General features: G+C 35.7%; 1 long non-coding RNA gene across 3 annotated transcripts; it reads left to right on the forward strand.

Moving 5' to 3' along the window:
- Positions 1-319: 319 nt before the first annotated feature.
- LOC116153602 (uncharacterized) lies at positions 320-10,241 on the forward strand. 3 transcript variants are annotated; one of them, XR_010383300.1, is made up of 3 exons: positions 320-3,259; positions 7,832-9,061; positions 9,675-10,241. It is a non-coding gene; the product is annotated as an uncharacterized LOC116153602 (long non-coding RNA). The 3 variants fall into 3 exon arrangements; XR_004137478.2 differs by lacking the exon at positions 320-3,259 and having other exon boundaries at positions 4,237-8,042; positions 8,932-9,061; XR_010383299.1 differs by lacking the exon at positions 320-3,259 and having other exon boundaries at positions 4,237-9,061.
- The last annotated feature ends 14,434 nt before the right edge of the window (positions 10,242-24,675 follow it).

Below are 24,675 nucleotides of genomic sequence, written 5' to 3' on the forward strand. Positions count from 1 at the left end.
TGGCAAAATGTTTGCAGTTTTTACATTGAAAGTGCATCTTAATCTTTTCCCAGCTCTCTTTATTCTGATAAACATTTCTTTCATTGATGCTTCATTATTGTTAACTGATGTAAAATATATATCTCCTCCTTTAAGAGTAATGTGTGTTCATTAAACATCACAAAGTATAAAAAAGAAAGTTATCCCAAAGTCCACAATCTAGAAATAAATCCTCCTAAAATGTTAGTGTAATTTTTTCCCATTTATTCAAATATGTATATTATTTGCACAATTGAAATCATCTTATATACACATTACCTAAATAATAATGGCTGTGTAATATTCCATTATATGGACATTACAAAATTTATTTAAATATTTCACTATTGTTGGCTATTTAGGTTGTTTCTAATATCTAATTTTACCACTTAAATGCATAACTATTTCCTTAGTTCATTACCTATCAATCATCATTGACTTGTCTTAGCATCTCTGAATTACTGTTACTTGTCTTCTAATTCTTCACTTACAATGTATATTCCTTTCCAAATCCTCTGTAGCATGGCATAAAATGATTAATTTGTTTAATCTCAGGTAACTCTAGACATTTGTATTATGCCTTTATGATATTTAAAAAAAAATAAGTGGTATTCAGTTTCCTTAAAAGTACTGTCAGAGTAGGTACACTGTAATCAGCTATTTATTATGTCTTGACACTCTGCCATGGTCTTTGTAAGGGCAGTATCCTCTAAAGCGTGCCCCAGAAAAACGTAATTTAGTTCAAGGATCTTAGGAGAGATTAGTGTCTAATAAATCAACTTCTTATATAGTCTTGAGAAAAGAAGAAAGGCCCCTCATTGGTTAAAGTGTCAGAAGATTTAAGAGTCTAGCTGGAACCTTAGCTGGGGCTTCTCCCAATTCTAAATGTGGCTCAAGTGAGAAACTATTTCTCTTCTTGATGTTAAGAAGAGGAGCACATAAAGAGAAATAAAAAGCTGGACGAGAGGAATTCTTGGAACAGAGGTTCTCGATAGTTCCAGGGATATCCGTTATTACCAGACTCTGGACTTCTGCATTATATCTATATACTCTAACAATAAAAACAAGGGAGGGCACGTACTGTGACCATGCAAGCTTCAGGAACACAATCAAGGAAAGAAACAGGTTTTGGAGGGGAGTGGAAGGTTTTGGAGAAGGAAGGCAGCACAAGTGGGGTTCAAAGTGCTTCCAAATCCAGAAGTCAGTTTGGTGCACTGACTAAATCCTGATATTCTCACAATATTCCTAGATATTCAGAAAAACAAGCTATAATTAACCCTGTCTTCTCCTGTATAGGGCCACAGTGGAAGTTGCTACCAGAAACTACAGGTAAAATGAGGAAAATAAAAAAGGAAGTTGATGCTCTCAGAAATAAAATTCCTTCTGTGACACTCGGCACTTGGAAATTGGTCCAAGGTAGAATGGTATTCTCTCCTCCCACCCCACCTCACCCTCTACGAGAATCGGGTGCACCTCCAGACTTACAAAACCCTGGTCTAGGACATTGAGCCAAATCTCAGAAGAGAGACGTCAGAACCAAGTATGCTCCCACCTTAGCCCTTACTTACTGAGTCTCCTTCCCCTGGGAAAGTCCACTGAAGGAAGACAGAAGCACACACACACAGATACTCACACATGCAGATACCTCAGAGGGAAAATGAGACAGAGAGAGAATGATTATGAGTGAATGAGAATAGTGAGAAGTTATACAGTAACTGCTGCACAGTATCATACAAATAAAGGTCTGGACATGGTCCTTCAAGTATGAGGAAAAGAAAAATAATGCCATGGCAAATCTACACATTTATTACAAATTATAAATAAGTAAAGAGACAAATCAATCCGCCTAAGAAAAGAAAGCATATACTTGTAAGATGTTTATAATGGAGGTCTTTTTGGTGGTGGAATTCAGAGCAATTAAAAAAATGTTTTGTGTTTGTCTTTTCTTACATTGTTTTGATTTGTTTTAATGCACCAAATATCCTTTTAGAAATCTGCGGGTTTTTTTTTTTTTAATGGAAGCAAACATTGAAAGATGGCAGCTAATTCTTTCTCAATTAAACAAAAATATACACTGCATTTGTCACCGCATTCCATGCCCTCTCCAGAATATGGGGGCCTACATTAATCTCCAGGTGGCTGAAGGTGGCAGAATTCTAAAAGTGACTTAATTACAAGCATCTAACAGTTTTGACGCCAGTAAGACAAATAAGCAGGAATCTCTTAACTCAGATCCATGGCAGAATCTGAATGCTGTACCCATAAAAAGGCTTCTGTTTTGATTCGCTCCACAAGTTAGGAATCACTGAGAGCTCTGTCTTTTCATTTCCAAACTTGCACCTTGAACCATTATTGATTCTGCTGCCACCACTGTAATCCAACCTGCTTTTCCAAAAGTGGTATTTCAGGACCCTCATTTGAGAACACAAAGCATATTTCTCGTGTCACATTTTTGCTTTCATTGTTCCTTTCACCAAGAATGTTCCCCTCCACTCCCTAGTTGGTGAAATGCATCAGACTTTGCAGGCTGAACCCATGGCTCTATTTCCTTCAACACTGTGTAACTGCAAAGGGATTCTCCCTCTCTGAGCAGTGGAACAATGCATTGCCTACTGTCAGTGGTGACACTCACTGGCTCTTAATTGCACTGGTGTTTAAGTCTTCGTTATACTTTAAATTCTGTACACAGTCTCTTGGTTTTCTCTACTAGACTGTTCTCCCCCAGGGTAACTAACTACGGTTTGTTAAGAGTTCTTTACATTCCCCCTTAAGTGGAAGAGCTATTTCTGGGCTGGAACAAATCTCAGCAGAGGGACAGATCCATTTTCAGAATCTAAGATGCCTGGAGCTCTGGGTGCTAGGCGCTGGCTTAGAAGGGAGGAGAAGGTTCATTGGCTGGTACTAAAAAGACCCAAGGCTCAACTGCATGCATCTAATTGGCCCATAAATCTCCACATATTCAAGACCAAAGCATTCTCTCTTTATAGACTCCAACTCTCCCTCAAAGCTGCATGTGTCCTTTTTAAATTTCTAGGTTCTAATTCCCCCAGGATAAAATGACAATGCGGTATTGAGCAGCACTGACTTGGGAGTTAGATTTCCTGGACTTAAATTCCAGTGGTACCACTTCCGAGCTGTGCGAACTTACACAGCTTATTTACCACTTCTGCCTCCTCCCTTCCTCTTCGGTGAACCAAGGAAAATGATAATACCTACCCACTGGACAGCTGCCTGAATAGAGGTAAGCAGAGCAAACTGTGAATATGCAAAATGAAAGATGACTGACTCTGCTGTAGTTAAAGAAGTTTTGAAGAAGTTATCATGGAAAACATTGATGGTCAAAAACTTATCATCACTGATTACTGAGTCGATATGAAAATCCTTGGCAAATTGCAAATGCAAGGTATTGAATATTATTATTATTACTGTGAATATTTTCCTTGGTGTTGATGAGAACTAGGGAGCAGGGGTGCACAGAGATCTTTCATGGGCTGATTTGTCCAGGACCTGCACCCCCCTCCCTTTTTTTTTTGCTAGGTTTGGATTCCAGAGCCTCATGTGACCTTTTGCATCCATGGTGCCAACACAGTATTTTGTAGGAAGTAGGGGTAAAATGTGCTTACTGAATGAATTTGTTATTGACCAAAAGAAGCCAAACAAGTGGAATATACAGATTTGGAACACTAGAGCCTACCCACCTACACACACCCACACACATACACTCTCTCTCTCTGGACTTCGTGGAAATCTGAAAAGACATGCTTTCACTTTGAACCCAAGTTAATAAGATTTTTTTTTAGACATCTTGCCATGAGAAATAAATAAAAACTGTATCAACAGACTTGTCTTATCAAAACTCATGGTTTCTGCAAACATTTTCACAGTTAATGAAAGCATTTGAGCAAATATCTTGACTTACACCATATGAAGTAGCTTGTTACATTTTTCAGTTATTAAAACATATAATTCTTGCAGTGTGCTGAGTATTTTTCTCCTATATTTTAATATTCGGTTTGCTTAAATCTATCAAGGTAACTCTAAATAGGCCTAATTCTTATAAACCATGAAGGCAAACATTGATTATCTTTCAAAAAAAATCTAGCACAGTTCTAGGCATATAGTTGGAGTTCCATAAATATTTATTAAATAGTGTATTTAAAAATACACTATTACACGTACATACTCTGGATGCTATTTGAGAACCAAAGAATTATAGAACATTAGGGTTGGGAGGGATTTCAGGTGTCATATGATCCAGGTCCCTCGGTTTATAGCTTAGAACAGTCAGTTTTCAAATTATACAGTGAAGGACTGACAAAACTTGTCCTCACACTCAATTCTCATGATCCTGATTCCAGTGTTACCTCCCTAAAATGATCTGAGTTTTCTGTGGAGAAACTGACATATCAGAAAAGGCGTGTAATCCAGTGTGACACTGCTGCACTGGAGGAATGCAGGACAGGTACTGAAGTGCGGAGTAAAGGATTCCTGACTTTTGGGAGTGCAGGAGTATAAGCAGTGTATTCTGTGTTCTTCACGGAAGAGCTGATGCTAACAGTGTCTTAATGATCAGGAGGAGTCTGATGGGTGAATATTGGGAAAAAAGGGTGAGAGGAAGGTGAGCTGGCAGGACATTCTGGGCAAAGGAATAGAAAGTGCTAAGGTTTGGAAGCATGAAAGAACAAAATGAAATGGAGAACAGCAGTTCAGAGACTATTTTATATGTGGAAGGAACTTTCTGGAAATTAAACTTCAAAGGATGGCATCACTGTGACTGACCATCATGGACTCCATATAACATTTTAAGGAGTTTGATCCTTGTTCTTTTAAAAGTGAACAAATACTCTAAGTGATATAAGCCAGAAAGAGAGAAAAATACGATACGATATCATTTATATGTGGAATCTAAAAAAAAAGACAAACTTATTTACAAAACAGAAACAGATTCACAGAAAGAAAACAAACTTATGGTTACCAGCGGGGGAAGGGGGTAGGAAGGGATAGATTAGGAGTTTGAGATTTGCAGATACTAATAACTATATATAAAATAGATAAACAAGTTTCTTCTGTATAGCACAGGGAACTATATTCAATATCGTGTAGTATCCTATAATGAAAAAGAATATGAAAAGGAATACATATATATATATGTATGACTGAAACATTATGCTGTACACCAGAAATTGTTGCAACATTGTAAACTGACTACTTCAATAAAAAAGATAAGAGAATAAACATAAGTACATAAAGTAAGAACACTAATAAGAACATAAACTATAGGGCTTAAAATTTAACCTAGCAGTGGTGAGGGTCAGGCCTTACTATGGTTCTTCTAGAGGTGCATTACCTGGAAGGTGATGAAGCTTAAGCCCCTTTCTGTTCCTGTTCTAAGTAACTACTTTTAAACAAACAAAAATGTGTACAACTTTTTAAAAAAACATACAAAATGACACAACTAAAATGAAGCCAGGAGTCTCAGCCACAAGCAAAGGGGAATGATTGCACGAGTCAGGAAACAAAACATCTGCTTCAGCAGCAAGACGCTGTGACGGAGGAAGGGCGGGAAGGCATCCTGAGAGATGCCTTCAGCAAGAGGAGGATCTACAGATCAGGAGGGTGGGAGGAGGGTGTGGCCAAGGTTCTACAGACAGCCTGCACTGGGAGCCCCTGAGGCTCTTTTGTGGACTTGTTAGAAACAGATGGACATTCTTTCGGCCTTTTCCTGGCATTGCTGTTGCCAGCAAGGGGACAGAAGTGACCCGCCAGTCATCGCTCAGTTGTTGCCACCACAGGGCTCCAGCTACTCCATGAACTGAAATCTTACATCGTTTTTGAGATGTTTCTCCAAAAGATAGGAAGGTAGGAGAAAATTTCATTTGGCTGGCATGTCAGGAAATAAGATTCAGTCAAAGACTTTTGAAAATTTTCAAGTCAAGATACAACAGAAGATTAAACTGTTCCAAATGCTATTTTAAGTAAGAGATAAACCTTTCTTTTAGCATTGGTAATTGGGTAATTTAAACTGCCTAAATTATGACCACCCCTTAAAAAAAGAGAGAGAAATGCTTTATACAGGTCTAGAAGACAATACTTTAAACTCATTAAAATTTGCTTACAAAACCTTCTTAGATTTTTCAAGCTTTAACAAAATTACAAGGCACTCCTAGAATAGGCCAGATGATTGAAAGGTTACTGAGACAGACTATCTCATGACTTACAACATAGCACATATGATACGTATTATTTTTATTCTTTAAGAAAGTCAAGACGTATGAAATGATTGGCAGGAGTTCTTTATCAGAACAGAATTGCTTAGAAGTAGAAATGAATGCTTTTCGTCACACACAAACTCTGGCTGTATAAAAGTATCCATGGAAACCCTTACCTGTTAGAAGTCCCAATATGCATATATAAGGTTATTCCGTTTTACATTTCACATCAACAAAGACGTGAATAGAATGGAAAGCATTAAACTACTAGAAAACTCTGAGGCCTTACATAATAGTTTCAGACAAAAAGCCCATTCTATTTTTATAGTATCTATTTGACACAAGACCAAATGACTTTTCAGAATATGTTCATTGATAGATGAAGTAAGCATTATTAGACATCCTGTTATACTTATGGGAACAAATTTACGATTTTATTTTTTAGCTTAGGAACAAGAATTGATGCACATTCAATTTAAATAATATTTCACCATTTTTCAGTCTAATAAAACATGTAGTTAAAAAAAAAAAAAAGAGGTTCTTTCTAAAGGCTCCTAAAGGATAGCCTGCGTTTGGGTAAAGTGAGGAATTGAAGGAAGGAGCTAGAGAGCTAATGCCTCCAGAAAAGCCAAGGCCGTGGTATTTATTCAAAGAATTTCTGTAATTGGCAATTTTGTGAAACGAAAAAACTGTGGAAATAAAGTTCACCCAAATGAGAACAAGCAAAGACTATTTATTCAGGGCTTGCTATGGCAAGGGAGTCAGCTACCATCATTTGTGTTTTAGTAGAGACTCAAAGGCAGGCAGAGTGGGAAAGCTTTATACCGGAAGAAAAGGAAGGCTTCAGATGTGCCCTGATTGGAGGCTGCTGGTGTGGGGGAGGCTGGAGGCAGGCAAATTAGAAGTAGGGCATCCTATGTGATTGGTTATGGGTGCCTATTTGGCTTTCTCCAGGTGGCCCTAAGTTCAAAGTGGGTACAAATATGGAGGTTATCAGTTATCAATCAAGTCCTGATTATTTGGGACGAGTTGCTACAGAAATTGTGGTTTGGCTTCCTGGACTGGTTGCTGTAGATTGTGGGTCAGAGATGTTTTTATATTTGATCTGGCTGTTGTCTGTTTATATATTGAGTCTCTTGGAGTCAAAGGCTGGTTAGTGATATCACTAACTAGCTAAAAAAGCTGAGTCCTAAGGCAGCCATAGAAAGAAAAGTGAGCCGAGCATAGGAAAATGAGAACTAGGAAGAAAGAACGGCAGAAGAAGAGAAAATTAAAGAAATGGGAGCAAGTAAGTGTGAACTGCAGTTTGGGAATAAGGTAGAGGTGGGAAAAGAAAAAACCAAGAGCAAGCAGGTTAACACTTTTTTCTGTCTCTCTTCTGAAAGTGGGTATTCCCATATGCAATAATGGACTTAACACAGCAGGCTCGTGCAATTTTGAACAAATTAAGAAATATTCAATTAAGTGGAATATCAAATATGATAGCTGGTTTAATGAGATATGAATGCCCTTTGCTATTTTAGTTGATATTTTTTAACGTTGTGAGCCAGTGTTTGTGCAGTAGGGCTATTCTTTCAAAACTAGATTAAACTATCTTTTTTCAGGTCAGCCTTGGAGATCAAAATGTCTTTATTCAAGGGCATCTGGGCAAGGGAACAAGCACATCTATCATGGAGCATTCAATAGTCCTTTACTGTCTTATGCATCAGATCTTCTGCCCAGACTTCCCACAGACTGCTCTGGTCCTGCCGATCTACATCATTCTCTGTTCCTGAGCCCATCTGGGCTGTGTTGGCAGCTGAGCATTTGCATAGTGTAAGCTCCCTCTGATGTATGTTTTTTTAAAAAACCCAGACATAAATAATATAAGTTTATTAATTTTACTTTTGCATGTGGAAAGTTGTCATGTTACCAGTGACTCTGGAGTGGTGGGAAATTGAACATGCATGCGAGGGGCCTCAAGTCAAAGGCCAGAAAATGGAATATGGTCCAGGGTGACTCCAGTCACCTCCAGTAGAAATAAAGGTGGCAGCACACTACACCTACTCAGTTCTATTCTCTACTCAGAGGAGCAGAAAATAATTATTTTCTTTTTTTTTTTTAATTTTGAAAGCATTCTTTAATTCTCTGCAGGATTTTTTAGGAAAACCAGGTTCTGCTTTATAAATGTTACATGAGTCATACGGGCATAAAACAATGGAGGGGATTAGCAATGAGATATGCTATTTGCTTATTCATTCACAATTGATTTTTTCCCCCTTAATTTATTCAATATTGGTAATTAGTAATGTTTTTAACCCATAAAATATAGGCATGGAATTTCAGGTCAACCCATGGTTCAAGGGGTATTTGGTATGGGACCTTTCTATTTATGGGTATCAAAGACATTGAATACACAGGCTGTCTTGCTGTGCATTTTCTACACGGATTTTCTACATGTGAGTGTGGACATACGTTTATTTGATCTAGTAGGTAGAGTTGGAATTGGCTTGGCTCACAGAGTACCTGAAGTAGTTGTTTTTGTATACATTCACCAGCCATCTGTCCTCCTCCCAAACCTTAACTTATGACCAGATTTCTGTTATGATTTCTTGATTGTCGTATGCACTAAACCCCAGCCCAATTTCAGCTAGGGGTTCTGCTCTTTTTTTGTGTGTACTTTATTGTGAGAGGTGAAGGAAAACTCTGTTCTTCAAACCTCTAGTCACTGGATCGCATCATGTTCGGACAGAGCTCCCTGAAGCCGCAACTCAGGCCCTCTGTGAGATGGCGACTGCCCTACTTCTCCCAGCAACTTGGATCCATGGCTGGTAAAGCCAGCCTCAGGTGAATGTGTAAGTGATTTTCAACCAGTTATGAACATGACTTCACAGCTTCCCTTACACATAAGGTGGAGGTAGATCTCCACTTTGGATTGTCTGTTCATCCTGTTCTCATTTATTCTTTGCTCATTACCATCTTCCCGTTAGCCTACTGTAGAGAATTATAGTATTTGTGTTTATGGGGATGACAGGGCTTTAAGTCAATACTGGATACATATTATGATACACCAATTATTTAGAGTCAACAGGATTTAACTTACTGCTTTAAATTTGTATTCCTTCCTAACGTTCTTTTCCTACTTCCCAGACTCTACCCAAACAGGTACGTGCAGGCATTTAATGCATGCTGGGCTCCAGTTAGTCTATCAGAAGCCTCTTAATCCCAATGCAGATTAGTTTTCTTTTCTATGACTCTCATTGGTGTTCTTTTCCAGTATGGGAGGGTATAACATCCCTAGACCCATTTCTCTTTCTAATCAAAATAACTGATTTTTCCATTCTCTAATATCAAGTCTATTTTATCTTCTCTTATTTTTTCTTTTTACTTCTTTCCTTAGCTCTCCTCTGTTTTTCTATTTTCTATATGTGATGTGTGGCTCAACTTTCATCGTTTTTTTTATTATAGGGAATGAAAATCATACATTTCTGATTAGACCTTGAAATAGTCCACAAGGTTTATTCATTCAATAAATACTGAAGACCTAGTATGTGCCAGACACTATTGGACGGCTTGCGTGCATCAGTGTATGAAACAAAAATCCTTGTTTCCACGAAGCTGATGATCTTGGAGTCTCTGTGGTTTTTTAAACTATTTTTATTGTTGTTCTTATAATGGCAGAGAGGTTTTTTTCATATTATTATTTATTTAATTCACAGATTCTGTGTATCCAGATGTTTTAGGTTGCAAAATGACACTGATACGATGGAAAAGAAGACACCAAATACTAAAGTTTCTTTGTAATTAATAACAAACTGTAATATATATCTTACTATAAAAATTCTGGACTTTCTCAAAGATTTTATTGAATTCAGATGTCCTTATAATGTAATTAAATAACTGTTTAAACTTTTTCTCTTCTTCTCATAAATAAGTAGAACACATAGGAAACAATCCCATTTACCATTGCATCAAAAAAAAAAAATCCCTAGAAATAAACCTACCTAATGAGGCAAAAGACCCGTACTCTGAAAACTGTAAGACACTGATGAAAGAAACTGAACATGACACAAATACATGGAAAGATATACAGTGATCTTGGACTGGAAGAAGCAGTATTTTCAAAATGACCATACTACACAAAGCAACCTACAGATTCAATGCAATCCCTATCAAATTACCAATGGCATTTTTCACAGAACTAATTTTAAAATTTGTATGGAAACACAAAAAACCCTGAATAGCTAAAACAATTTTGAGAAAGAAGACGGAAGCTGGAGGAATTACGCTCCCTGATGTGTGTGTGTGTGTGTGTATCTATCTTTATCTATCTATCTATCTATCTATCTATCTATCTATCTATCTATCTATCTGTCGATGAATAGAAAAGTAGATACGTGCACCCCAAAGTTCACAGCAGCACTGTTTACAATAGCCAAGACATGGAAGCAACCTAAATGTCCATTGACAGTTGAATGGCTAAAGAAGATATGGTATATACATACATGTATATGTGTGTGTGTATATATATATGTATGTATGATGGTGTGTATGTATGTATGTATATATATATATATAACTGAGTCACTTTGCTATACAGCTGAAAATAACACATAAATCAACTATACTTCAAGTATAAAAAAAACTAGAACACAGAGACACAAAAGTACATAACTCCCCAGTACCAATTTATCTTAGATTTTTTTCTCATTTGAAAATAATTAAGTGACCACTTGGATAAAGGTTATCTTATTTACAGAGGATTACTTCTTGCTGTGTTGAGTGTTTCTATTATTAGGGATTGCATTTTGCACAAAATTGTAGGGTAAGATACAAGAAATAGAGACTTAATTTTGTTGTATGTTTTTACTAGATGAAGCAATTAAAAAGAAGACACTCCAGCCATAGAAAAGTAAAATTAAGTATTAGCAAACTCAAGATCTTCTGTAAGACTTTTATCCAAGCATTACAGATGAAAATGTTTTGTTAAACATTTGGCTATTACCTGAACTTCAAATATTATCCATATAATTAATTGGTGTTATCTTAATTAATTAAGATGCATGAATGTTTAAGATTTTCTAGAATATTCTAGCATTCCAGACCATCAACATGAAAAGTTCTGCAAGATTAGAATTATTTTTCATTTCAGTGGAATTTCCTGGATTTTTACAAGCCATATGAAAAAGCTGAATACCACACTGCACAGCAAAAATTAAAAGATGCTTAGTGAGCAATACAAATGTGACTGTATTCTTTTAAATTCAAATTTTCTATTTAGTAAAATAAAATTATATTTGGGAGTAAAAGTAGGTTCTCAGTATGTTTTAGCCAAAATGTCTCATGGTGATGATGAAGATGTCTTTTTGCATACATAGCATTTGCTTTAAACCAGAAGATTAACTCTAAGGACAACAAAGTTAAACAAAGAATATTAAAAACAAAAAAATTTGAAAACTTCCAGCTTTCAACTTCTGCTTCAGAGCAGCAGTGGCCAAGTTTTAACACAGAGGTCAGCTGGGGTGTGATGGGAAAGAAAAATGGGATCTTGACATAACAAATTAGAATCCTCTATGAGAACAGGCAGTTTGTTTCTAGACTCTTCTCTCCAACTCTGATAAATAAAATGTCCTCAAATGACCTATGTGTTTGATCAAAAAGAAAGTAGATCAGTAGTTTACTAATGATGTTTTGGTTTTTATGATTCCTATAGTGAACCAAGGGGCTGAAAGGGGTTTACTGAATCAGGAGAGGATATATTTGGCTCAGATTGGCCTCTGGTTCACAAGAATGTTAGAAATTCAGTTTAATTTTAATGTAGCCTTCGCGTTCTCACATGCTTACTACAGTCCAAGGAGGCGATTGGAGCATTCACAGCTTACCTGTTTGCTTTCAATTCCTAAAGAACTTTGGCTTCAGATTCACTGAGAAAGCCCAGGGAGCCTCTGGTACGAGGTGGTTCAGTCATAGCTCATCACCTGAAAGTGCTTTGTACACATTAAACCTGCACTATGAACCTGAGTGCTCTTGCCATTCCTGTCTTTGCGGTATTCCCGCCGCCAAATTCCAGAGAATTACTTCTCATAATGAGATGAGAAATAACAGCAGAATGCTAGCTGTAGCGAATAGCTAAAGAAGCCTATCTGAAGAGACTCGTCATGGAGGGTGTGTCCAGGAAGTGGGGTTAGACTGAAACAGCTTAAGATAAGTTGAACAGGATAGTGATGGTTAACAAGAGTTAAAATAAATGAAAATGAATGTGAAAGCAAAAGCTTGTGTTTCCAAAGTGCTTCAGGCTGGACTAGTAATCAATTGTTTTCTTAGTATGCTGAGAGAAATAAAAGACCTAAATTAATAGAGAGATATATAGTGTGTTCATATGCTATTAAACTTAGTATTGTTAAGATGTAAGTGCTCCACAAAATGGTTCAATGCAATTCTATTCAAAATCTTAGCAGGCTTTTTGTTGTTGTTGTAGAATTGACAAGATAATTCCAAAATTCCTATGGAAATTCAAAGGATTTAGAATAGCCAAGACGCTGTTGAAAAGAAAAAACTGCAGGACCCACACGAACTAATTTTAAGACTCATTAGGAAGCTACAGTATTTAAGACAATGTTTATAGGTGTCAAGGTAGACAGACAGAAGGTATAGATCACCTATATAAATATGTATAAAAAATTGATTTGAAAGGTGCAAAGGCAATTCAACGGAGGAAGTATACTCTTCAAAAAATGGTGTTGGAATAATTTGATATGCATATCCAGAAAAAAAGTTTTGAAAAACACTTGTAACCTATATAAAAATTACCTGAAAATTTATCATACTCCTACATGTAAAACCTAAAGTTATAAAATTTATAGAAGAAAACCTAGTAAAAAATCCTCTATGAACTTGGGTTAGGCAAAGAGTCCTTTGATATGACATCAAAAGCACAGTTCATAAAAGAACTAATTGATAAACTGGACCTCATTAAAAACTTCTGCTTTTTAAGAGACACTATTAAAAGAATAAAAAGACAATCTATAGATTGGAAAAAAAATCTGTAAGTTATATATTTGATAAAGGACTTATATCCAGAATATATATATCAGAAACTCTTAAAACCCAACAATAAAAAAAGTCCAGTAAATATTTAGGCAAACAATTTGAGTATATACTTCCAAAAGCAAGATCTGTGGACGGTAAATAAACACATGAAAGTAAGTCCAACATCATTTTTCTTTTAAAATGAAAAATTAAAACCACAAAGAGATATCATTACATATCACAGCAATGCTTAAAATTAAAGACTAAGATAAACAAAGATGGCAGAGTAAGAGGATGTGGAGCCCACCTCTCCCCACAAACACATCAAAAATACATCTACATGTGGATCGATCTTCACTAAAAACGAACTGGAAACTGGTAGAAGGACTCCCATACAATCAAGGCTGTAAGAAAGATCCACATGTAATTGGGTAGTTAGAGAGGAAAAAGGACTTGTACCCCCTGAAAAGCGACTAAGAGGAAATGGGAGAAAACATGGGCAGCGACCTGCCCTGGGGATTGAGCAGTGAGTCACAGAGTGGATGCCCCAGCCCTGGGGTCCTACATGAGGGAGACAAGCCCCTCTGGCTGGTTGGAGCACTGTTTGGACTAACAGGAGGGCTGAGAGAAGCCTGGACTCTGCTTGTGATCAAGGAGCAGAATAGAGAGCCCAGAAACAAACCCACACACTTATGGTCGATTAATCCACGACAAAGGAGGCAAGAATATACAATGGAGAAAAGACAGTCTATTCAACAAGTGGTGCTGGGAAAACTGGACATCCACATGTAAAACAATGAGATTAGAACATTCCCTTACATCATATACAAAAATAAACTCAAAATGATTTAAACACCTAAACATAACAGCAGAAACCATACAACTCCAAGAAGAGAACATAGGCAGAACACTCTTTGACATAAATTGCAGCAATATTTTCTTGGATCAGTCTCCTAAGGTAAAAGAAATAAAAGCAAAAATTAACGAATGGGACCTAATCAGACTTGAAAGCTTTTGTACAGCAAAGGGAACCGTCGACAAAATGAAAGACAACCTGCAGAATGGGAAAAAAATATCTGCAAATGATGCAACCAACAAGGGGTTAATATCATATATATATATATATATATATATATATATACACACACACATACATGTATATATACACACACACATGTACATATACACATATACACATACATACATAAACACAGCTCATACAACTCAATAAAAAAAAACAATAAAAAAATGGGCAGAAGATTTGAATGGACATTTTTCCAAAGAAGACATACGGATGGCCAACAGGCACATGGAAGTATGCCCATCACTGCTAATTATTAGAGAAATACAAATCAAAACCACAATGAGATATCCTCACACCTGCCAGAACGGCTATCATCAAAAATTCTACAAATAACAAATGTTGGTGAGGATGTGAATAAAAGGAACCCCTGTGCACTGTTGGTGAAGATGCAAATTGGTGCAGCCACCATAGAAACCAGTATGGAGATGCCTTAAGAAAATAAAAATAGAACTACCATATGATCCAGCAATTCCACTCCTGGGTATATAATCCAAAAACAAAAAAACAGAAACAAAAAAACCCCCTGAAGACACTAATTCAAAAAGATACATGCATCCCAATGTTCAGAGCAGCACTATTTACAATAGCCAAGACGTGGAAGCAACCCAAGTGTCTATCAACAGATGACTGGATAAAGAAGCTGTGGTGTATTTACACAATGCAATGTTACTCAGCCATAAAAAAGACTGAAGTTCTGCTATTTGTAGTTACATGGATGGACCTAGAGACCATTATTCTTGCTGAAATAAGTCAGACTGAGAAAGACAAATACTGTATGATACCACTAATATATGGAATCTAAAAAAATAAAACAAGCAAATGTATGTAGCAAGACAGAAACAGACTCACAGGTATAGAGAACAAACTAGTGGTCACCAGTGGGGAGAGGAAAGAGGTGAGGGGCAAGACAGGGGTATGGGATTAAGAGATACAAACTGCTATGTATAAAATAGATAAGCAACAAGCATACCACACAGGGAATTATAGCCATTATCTTATAATAACTTTTAACTTTTAATCTCTAAAAATACTGAATCATTTTGCTATACACCTGAAACTAATATAATATTGTAAATCAACTATGCTTCAATTAAAAAAACTTTAATTACAAAGAAAAACAAATGTCATCTTTTTAGCTTCAGATTCCAGGAATTTATGCTAGGAAAACAGTGAAGAAATTAGGAATAAAAAATGTGAGATACACAAAATGATAGAAAAAAATAAGAACACTGACCATAATAGGTGTTGTCAAGGATGTGGAGGGACTGGAGCTCTCTTACAATGCTGACGGGAATGTGAAATGGCACTTTCAATACCATGGAAAGTGGCACAACCTACTTTCTTTAAAGTTATTTTTGAAAGCTCAATACCCAACTATCATGTGATCTAACCATTCCACTCGTAGGTATTTACCCGAGAGAAACGAAAGCATGTATATTCCAAGACTTATACACGAATATTCACATCAACTTTACTTGAAAACAACTTTAATCTCCATCCATAGGTGAAAGGATAAACAAGTTTGTGGTATATTCATACAAGGGAATATTGCTCAGCAAAAAAAGGATTCATAACAGGGATGAGCCTCAAATAATTATGCAATACGAAAAAAGACAAAAAAGAGTATGTATAGTATAATTTCATTTATATAAAACTCTATAAAATGCAACTAACCTACAGTGACAAAAAACACACCAATGGTGAGAGTTCAGGCAAGGAGGGTTGGGTATAAACAAATACCTAAACTTACCAAATTGCACATTTTAAGTAACTATATTTTATGTCAATTATATTCAATATAGATGTAAGAAAAAAATCATTATCTTTTAATTTCTCATCTTCAAAACAAAAGAAGTTGGATTAAGTTATCTTTCAAGACTAGGACCCTGTAATTCTGGTAATTAAACAAGAAGGCCAAAAATACGGACCAAAAGGTGGGAGACTCTGCAGTGCTGTTACTGTCTTGTTGAAGCCCTAGGGCAAGACTGTATTTTATTGAGTAATGAGAGTATTTTCTTTTAAAGAGAATGGATATTAATCCTTCTCTTTTGGTCTTCATTTTTCTAGTTCTAATGGTAGTAGTGAGCTCTTCTTGACTACATGGAGACAGGTTGGAAGGAAACAGCAAACAGAGCTGCAATTTCTTAATCACAATGACATTAGTAGTAGGAGGAGCAATGTGGGGACTTAAGATCCTGATAAATGACAATCAGGGCAGGGCAGTGGTGTGGAATCCTCTAGGTAAAGGTGGGGCATGTCTGAGTTTTGGATTCTCTACCAAGCAAGCAGAGCTTCCAGAAAAATTCTTTTGAATATTGAGGTAGGACATCAATTTATTAGTCCTAAAAACCGAAGGCAGCAGTGTGGCAGCAAATCAAGAAGGCTAGAGTGGACCTAGCTGACTAGGTCCTGCACATATGAGGGCGTAAGTACTTCTTGAATCAGTGGATCAGCAGAAAAGAAGTATTTGGAAATACACCTATGTTGGTAGCATTTATTCATTTATCTCAGATAAAAGATATAGTTTAACAGGTTAGGGTCAATAATTCAATGGCTAGTAGAGTGGGCATAAATTTCCAGTGCCTTCCTTAACCTTTATCAAGACACATGGATTACAAAATAATGTAGGATTTAAAAAAAATCATGCTGTACTCATAACCTGCACAACCCTATAACCCACAGTTACATTGTTTCAGTTTACTTAGCAACCAGCCCATATCTCATAGCTCACAGGACAAGAGAGCTTTCAGTGGAGGATTTTTAGAAATATGATTAAACACCATCTTGATATTTGGCAAATTAACATCAGATTATTGGCTTGAAATTTCAACTCAATATGATTCTGTATCTTGTATAGTTTGAACTGCTGTTTTCATAGGTCAAACATGGTTTAAAATTAGAATTTTATGTAATTCAAAATCAAAAGAAGGGAAGGAAGAGAGGAGGAACGGAAGAAGAAAAGAAAATTATGGATAAAGAGAAAGCCAAGTGTCATAGATGCTGTTTCAGGCATAAATATGTTATAAAAGATAATCAAATATTTCCCAAATGAAGTTAATGAAAAACAATGAAGGCAACAACTCCAAATTAAAACCATTAAAAAATCCCCCCTTTCAGCAATAATCAAACTAAAATAGGGATACAGCTAATGTTATAAACTTCAGAAAGTGTCAGCCAATTTGGGGGAAAAAAAACACCTCAAAGAACAAGGAGCATTACTCACTGTTGCTTTACTCTGTGGAATTTAGTCAGAACATAAATTCAGGAAAATTGTAATCCAAAGACAAGATACCAGGATGAGATGGAAATGGGGAAATTAAAGGGTCAAGAAAAACACTGAGGATCAAATAATATCGTTATAGAATTAAGAAATAAGAAGTAGGAACAAAAAGCTGTAACAAACTCAAATTACTGATAAGAGTAGTTTGACATAATCAAATGGATAGAATAAGAAAAAACAAATGAATTAAAGCAATTGGAAAGAAGATACTATGTCTAGAGGCCAGACCTAAGTCAAGAAATGGACAAATAGAATATAAAAAGTGTTCAAAGATTTCATACAGAAAACCTACCTAAAATTAAGGAAGATTGAAAGAAAGGACTGTTACAGGGAAAATGGACACAGAACATCACCTATACATATCCTGGTTATGTTTTATCACTTCCCAAAGAGAACAAATTTCCTCTCTTATTTCTCCATAATATAATTCAGAGCCAGGAGAAAGAAACAATATTTCCAAAGTTCTGAGAGAAACAGAATGTCTCCACGAGCTCATGACATTATTAAAATATAAAAGCTTCAGAACCACATTTTAAAACATAAAACAACCCAGGGAGCGCAGCATATAAAGCCTTCTTTAAAACAAACAAACTACCATTTAATGCCGAATCCAGCTGATGACGAAATGAATCAAAATAAAGATATTAGAAAAGGAAAAGCCAGGGTAAAAAGCCTATGTGTGTACTGTCTGTTTCATAGAACATGATGGCTGAATAGCTGCAGAAATAACAATGGAAATGTTATAAGCCTTAGAAGAGCATTACCCTTGCCGGGGGAATGCTCTTTCTCTACCTCCAGGTGCCTCCAAACTTCTCTCACCCAAGGTCAAGGCTTTCTGTCTAATAGCCTTGGGTGTTAAAAGAAATAGACCAGGAATCTGCAACCAGGAAAGGGAGTAGAGAAGATGGAAAAAAACTAAAAACCTGAGACACCGACATTTAATTGAATGACATTTTATTGAGTTAATGATAAAGCACTTCCTCTCTCCACACTAACAGGACTCCAGTAGGATAACAGTGGGTTGTAGCTGAAATAGCTGTAAGACACAGACTCTCTCAGAGGAAGATAAGGAGTAGGAAAGCCCAAAGCCAAGAGAGAAGGCAAAACAAAGGACACTAGAGGAATCTGGAGTCTCTGGTCTGTAGAGCTACAGCAAACACTGAACATAGCCCAAAGCCTAGTCACGTTAACATAAATGTTCACACTAAAGGCCTATTTACCTCAGTTCCCATTACCTGATACAACATGTCTGACTTTCAAAAAAAATTACAAGGCAAGAAAAAATACAGTCTGAAGAAACAAAGCAATTATCAGAATCAGATATGCTAGAGATGCTGAAATTATCAGACAGGGAATGTAAAATAACTATGAGTAATATTTTAAGGGGCCCCCAGGAAGAAAGTACGGAACATGCAAGAATATATGGGTAATGTAAGCTAAGACAGAAACTCTAAGAAAGAATCACAAGGAAATGTTAGACAAGAAAAACTGTAAAAGAAATGAAGAATATCTTTGATGGCTCATCAAAAAAGACAACATAATTGATGTGAGATTAGGTGAGCCTGAAGACAGATCCATAGAAACTTAGCTGCAAACTAAAATGCAAAGAGAGAAAAGACCCCTCAAAACAGAACATTTAAGAACTGTGGGACATCAAAAGGTGAAAGAAACTACCAAACTGTCTTCTAAAGGGCCTGTGCCATTTTGCATTTGCAACCAGTAATGAATGAGAGTTCCTGTTGCTTCATATCCACACCAGCAGTTGGTGCTGTCAGCTGTTTTGGATTTTAGCTATTCTAATAGGTCTGCAGTGTTATCTCATTGCTGTTTTAATCTATTTGCAATTCCCTAATAGCATACAATGTTGAGTATCTTTCCATATCCCTGTTTTCCATTTCATGTCTTATGTAGTGAGATGAATATTCAGATCTGTCCATTTTTGTTTTTTTATTGTTGAATTTTAAGAGTTACTTGTATATTTTGATATGTCTTATCAGATATGTGTTTTACTCTTTTCTCTCACTCTGTGTCTTTTCATTTTAACAGTATTTTAAAGAGCAGAAGTTTTTAATTTTAATAAAGTCCAACTTACCAATTAACTTTTATGAATCATGCTTCTGGTGTGTGTCTAAAATTTCATCACCAATTATAAGGCCACATAGATTTCTTCTACTGTTTCCTTTTAGAAGTTTTATAATTTTGCATTTTACATTTAGGTCTATGATCCATTTTGAGTTAATTTTTTGTGTATGATGTAAAGTTTGTGTCTAGATTCATTTGTTTACATATAGACATCCAACTGTTCCAGTACCACTGCTGGAAAAAAACCTATTCCTTCACCATTAAATTACCTTTGCTGCTTTATCCATGATCAGTCGTCCATATTTGTGTGGATTTTTTCTTTTTTTTTTTTTGGACTCTGTTCTGTCCACCTAGGTGTCTGCTCTTTCACCAGTACCACGCTGGTTTGATAACTACAGCTTTTTTGCAGATCTTAAAATCTGGTAGTGAAAAGTCCTCCAGATTTGTTTTCTTCTTCAGTACTATGTTGGCTTCCCAAGACTTTGCCTTCCCATACAAACTTGAGAATCAGTTTATTGATATCTATAAAATCGTTTCCTTGGATTTTGTTGGGGATTGCACTAAATCTATTAACAAAGTTGGGAAGAATTGACATCTTAGTAATGAGTCTTCCAATCCACAACATGACTGTTTATTTAGATCTTTGATTTCTGTCACAGAATTTTGTTGTTTTCCACATATAGATTTTGCACATATTTTCTTAGATTTACATCTAATATTTTATTTTTTGGTGCTATTATAAACGGCATTGCTTTAAAACTTTTTAATTTATAATTGTTCATTGCTAGCACATAGGAAAGTAACTGACTTTTGTGTATTAACTTTGTATCCTGCAACCTTGCTATCCTCACTTATTTGTTCCAGAAGGGGTCTTTTTTGTTGATTCTTGGTACTTTTTGCATCAATAAGCATGTCATATATGAACAGCTTTATTTCTTCCTTTCTGATCTGTATTTTGTTTATTTTCTCCTTCCTTCTTTTCCGTGTATCTTTTGCTCTTACTCTCCTAGCTAAAATTTCCGGTAAGATGTTGAATAGAAGTGGTAAGAGAGGATATTTTTGCCTTGTTCATGATCTTAGGAGCAAAGTCTCCAATTTCTCACCAATTTTACCAATCTCTCCATAGGTTTTTTTTGATGTTTCTTATCATGTTGAGGAAATTACTTGGTATTCTTAGTTTGCTGAGAGTTTTCAACATGAATGAGCATTGAATTTTGTCAAATGTTTTTTTCTGTGTCAATTGATGTGATCACGATGTTTTTCTTCTTTACCCTGTTAATATGGTGGATTACATTTAAAATGTTTAACCAGCTTTATATACTTGGAATACATCTCACTAGGTTATGGTGTATAATTCTTATTATACATTATGGATTTGCCAGTATTTAAACATTTTATTTTGCTAGTATTTTGTCAAGGATTTTCCATTTATGTTTATCAGAGAGATTGATCTATAGTTTTTCTTTCCTGTAATGTCTTTATTTGATTTTATTACTAGGGTAATGCTGGCCTCAACAGATGAGTCAGGAAGTGTTCCTTCTGCTTCTATTTCCTGGAAGAGTTTGTGAACCACTGGTATTATTCTTTCTTGAATTTTTAGAATTGATAGAATTCACCAGTGAAGCCATCTGGGTGGTGTGAGGTGTATGAGAAGACTCTGTACTATCTTTGCAATTTTTTAATATAAATTTAAAATGTAAAATAAAAAGCTCAGTAAGAACATAGATTCAGAATATCACTTCTCTGAATTACACTTCTATGTATCTGTCTATGTAACACCTGCTATTTGTATGTATGTGTGTAGTGATGTGTAGAATGATTTTCATATATTAATGATAATTATTTCACAGTTGAGTATTTGCATATTTTAAGCTTTCTTATTTTTTATTTCAGTATAATGAACATGTGCTTTTTTATCAAAACAATAAAGTCATGCTAAAATAATGAAGGGTAGTTAACTGCTAATTGCGAGGGATCCTGTGGTGAAGTGTATTAAGTTCTTAGTTTATTACTCACCATATAATGGACTCTCGGAAGGATTATTACTATTATTTTGTTGCAAGTGCTTTATGTTCTGACTTTTGCTCACCTCTCCAGGCAATTTATCATCATTTCCCACCCCCTAAATTGATGCTTCAGTGTATCTTACCAAAGACACAGTATGCGGTGATTAAGAGTTTAAACTATCTGGTCCAGCATGCTCAGGATTACAGCTCAGCTCTGCTGCTGTGAGCCCATAGGCAAGTTCTTTAACCTCCCTAGGCAACAGTCCCCTTATTGGGAAAATGGAAATTATTAATATTATCTGCCTTATAGGGTTTTTATGAGGATTGAATGTGACTCTGCATCCTAGCACTTAATAAGATAGTTTTACAACTAATACCACCATTACCATCATTGCACCACCACCACCATTACCTCCACTACCACTACTACCACTGCTGCTACTCCTGATACCACTACACCACTTTCTTCACTATTTATGCAGGACTTTTTGCTTAGAGTATTCAAGTTTTTATTTTCCCAGTCTACTGCTCATTTTTCAACCGGTATGCTGGTAAACATTTAACAATTGATTCTGAGAAAAACAAAACAGCCCTCTAATTTGTAAAAAATTGCCAATCCCATTGTATAAAAAGGACTTTCACCATATCTAACTCCAAGGTACCAGTCTGAAATCATTAAATGTGAGGTGGGGAAGAAAAGCAGTAGCGTCCTTATACAGTATTCCTTCCATACAGATTCATTAGTTGTAAACAGCCTCAAGAGCAAAAACATAATGTAACAATTAGAAAGTGATGGTTTCAAATATTTATTACCTTTGTATATAATGTAGTTATAATTATTACTTAGTATAATTTAATTTTAAACACAGACTGTGTTTAACAACCAGCCTGCAAAATTCCTAAAAATTTAACAGTCAATTCTTAGGAGCTAGTAACTAGTCAGCTCCAATAAACTGCTGGACTTACTATTTTGATTTTCTGATCGATTCTCACCATACAGTCTTAGCTCAGACATTACCTTCTTAGGTAACCTTTATTAACTATCAAAATGGGACACTGAAACCCAATTACAAAATACATATGGCTTCTAATCATTTTTGTCCAGAACACAAAATTGGAATCAGAATTGCTCTTGGCCCTCTGCTCATACTTTTCTCCCCCCAAATCCATCTTCTAAATTTTATATAATTTTTAATTGAAAAACATATATTTACAAAGAATAAAGATGAAAATATTAGAGATTATATATGCAGATTTCAGAAAATAATATCCTCTTAGAAATGGTGAACTGATTTTAGAATGAAGTATACATTTAAGAATATATTTTAGGTTTTCCAAACAACCCTCAGCCCCCCTCATCTAAGTCTGACACTTTATATTCCTCTTCTTATTCCAAAGTGTTTTAGTATTCCAGGGAAGGTGACAAAACCTTACTGAAGGCCACAGCTCCAAACAGCTACTCTCCCCATTTCTGTGGCCCTCCCTGTATTGCTGCTTCAGGCCCAGGAGTAATGGCTTCCAGCTGTTGCTAGCCCCAGGGTAGTGCACTATTGCCTGTTGATTTCTCTGAACCCTGTTTACATGTTTATAAATCTTCTGAAATTACCTAAACCTTGTTTGCATCTCTTCCCCGAAGGGACCTAATACATAATCCTTGTTAGGCTTTAAAAAAATATTTGCTTGAAAAATTAATGGAAAAAGTTGTGTTCAGTCCGAGAAGTGAGCTTAGAAAATGAATTCTTTTTTTTCCCACTTTATCCTCTTTATATCATTTTTTAAAAACAAAATATAAAAAAAATTCAATGCATATGAAAGCTTTTCATAGTTTTCTTTCTCATCCATAGACCCTTTTGCCTATTATTTGTTTTGATATTTACTAAACATTTGGACAAAACGATGATAGTTGTTTTAATTTATATTTCTTTGATCATTAGTGAGATTCAACAGTTTGTATCACTGAAGGTTTTTGATTTAAAGAAACAGATTCTGTATACCTTAAATAAGGAAAGGGTTAGTGGAAATAACTTACGGAATGTGACATGGAAAAGGAGTGTGCATTTGTGAGCCTTCTCTTCTACGGTGCTGCCTTTAAATGATTTGGCATCAATTACTTTGCACCCCTTTATGTCTCACTTAGGATGACAGTTCCTGGGCAAGAGTTTGGTTGGAACAGCATAGGTCACACAATACGTACACACAGTGGTCAGGAGTACATGGTTTACTGTTGCTGGTTCCAGCAGAATCACACAATGTGGAGGATGCAGTTCCACAGTAAAGAGATGCCAGGCATGCAAAGACAGCAGTGACCACCTCAGTTTTTCACATTTTTGATCATTTGCATTATATCCTTTGGAAATTGCCTGTGCAAGTTTTTGGACTATTTTTCTATTGGAATGTTGGACATGGTTTAGAATGGTTTATTTGAGGTTTTTGTATTTTAAGACTACTAACAGCTTGGTATGTTTGTTGCAAATGTTTTTTCCTATTGTGTAGGTTTAGAGTTTCATGTTTTTAACATAATGTTTATATGTGGTTAAACACTAATCTTTTTTAAATTTTAAAATCTTTGTTCTAACTGGAATTAGTTTTGGTTTGCAATATAAGATAGGAATTTATTTTAACTTTTCCTAAACAGGATATTAATTGTTTCAGATCACTTACTGGATAATTTCCCACTGGGATGAAGTGCCACCATTGATACACTAAATTTTTATATTTAGATATATTTGGTTTCTGAAATTTTTGTTGTTTCAAATATGGCGCTTCAGTTATGGTTTTTTCTTTTCCATTCAGGAGTTCCATGATGTTAAATTATTGTAGTTTTATAATGCACTTTAAACACATGATAGGATAACTCCTGTCTTTCAACTTTCCTTTTACAAAATTTCCCAGGCTGTTGTCATTTTTCCAGGTGAACTTAAGTATCAATTGCTCAAGTTTTCTACAATCTTACTTTGTTACATGAATTTTATTACATTAAACATTGTT

Source organism: Camelus dromedarius, chromosome 2 (assembly GCF_036321535.1).
Source record: "Camelus dromedarius isolate mCamDro1 chromosome 2, mCamDro1.pat, whole genome shotgun sequence".
NCBI lineage: Eukaryota > Metazoa > Chordata > Mammalia > Artiodactyla > Camelidae > Camelus > Camelus dromedarius.